We start from the raw sequence: 1433 nt of genomic DNA on the forward strand, positions 1-1433 counted from the left end.
CAGTTAATGCCAGTTATCCTGTCAACCTTTCACAAGACTTCAATTTGTTCATTGAAAGTATAAATAGTATAAACACTTTTAACAGTATGTCGTGCTGTGAAATACAGCCGACAGGATTGCGCACCAAACACGAAGCAAGGCCATGGTGCAGGAGAACAAAGGACTTCTTTCATTTAAGGTTTGTGATAAACCATCAAACTCATTCGTTAAAAGGACTCTATAGTAATATAAAGCGAATTTTTCTGGACATTATCATGCAAGAAAAGTTTATTTTTGGGATCGCGATCACCGCGTAATGATTTTTAAAGGTTGCATTACATTATTAACTGTCCCATGTGATCAGCCAGTGCGATTGGAAGTCCATGCTCAATTATTGCCTCCGTAAATAAAACTTCGGCATTTATCACATCCAAAGAATCTGTTTGGGCGACGAAAAACGTTGAAAGTTTTCCACTTGTATCGCTAGCAACGGCATTAGACTTGTGTTTTTTTGTCCCAACGTGGTCTTTTACATCGCTAATTCCTCCGTGTCCCATCGAAAAATCTTGTCTGCACAAGGTGCAATTTGCGTAGTTTTCACCCTTTTTTTTTTTTTTAAATTAATATTAGATATATAACAACGGGCGGATGGCGGGCGGGTGCAGTTCTGATCAAACGTTACATCGGGTGGATGGCGGATGGTTGACGACTTTCTGCCGCGGTTGCGGATGAAATAAATTGCCTATCCGTGCATCTCTAGTCTCTGTCTGTCTATGAGTCTGCAGTGCGTTAATAAATGTCCCCATCATACTTGCCAACCCTCCCGGATTTTCCGGGAGACTCCCTAAATGAAGCGCCTCTCCCAAAAACCTCCCGGGACAAATTTTCTCTCAAAAATCTCCCGAAATTCAGGCGGAGCTGGAGGCCACGCCCCCTCCAGCTCCATGCGGACCTGGTGAGGACAGCCTGTTTTCACGTCCTCTTTCCCACAATATAAACAGCGTGCCTGCCTAATCACGTTATAACTGTAGAATGATGGAGGGCGAGTTCTTGGTTTCTTATGTGGGTTTATTGTTAGGCAGTGTCAGGACTTGGACTTTGGCTTGGTTTGTTCTCCCGTGGTGCAAATGAACTGGACTGGTCAAGGCTTGAAGGTGGGTACATGATTTATTTTAAACTATCAAAAAAGGAATAAACAAAAAGCGCGCACAGTGGCGGAGAATAAAACTAGACTATAAACACAAAACTTGCACATTGGCAGAAACTATGAACAATTAAACAAAACACTAACTGTGGCTTAATAAACAAAACTTACTTGGCATGGAACCGGCATGAAAAAAAGAGTAGCAAGGGTCATCAGGGTGTGGAGAGTGTGCAGGAGCATAAATGTGGTGATGTCGTCAGGACGAACAACAGAAAATGAATGAACTTAAATACTATGGACATGATTAGTG

The sequence above is a fragment of the Nerophis lumbriciformis genome, unplaced genomic scaffold, assembly GCF_033978685.3.
Source record: "Nerophis lumbriciformis unplaced genomic scaffold, RoL_Nlum_v2.1 HiC_scaffold_49, whole genome shotgun sequence".
In the NCBI taxonomy this organism is placed as follows: domain Eukaryota; kingdom Metazoa; phylum Chordata; class Actinopteri; order Syngnathiformes; family Syngnathidae; genus Nerophis; species Nerophis lumbriciformis.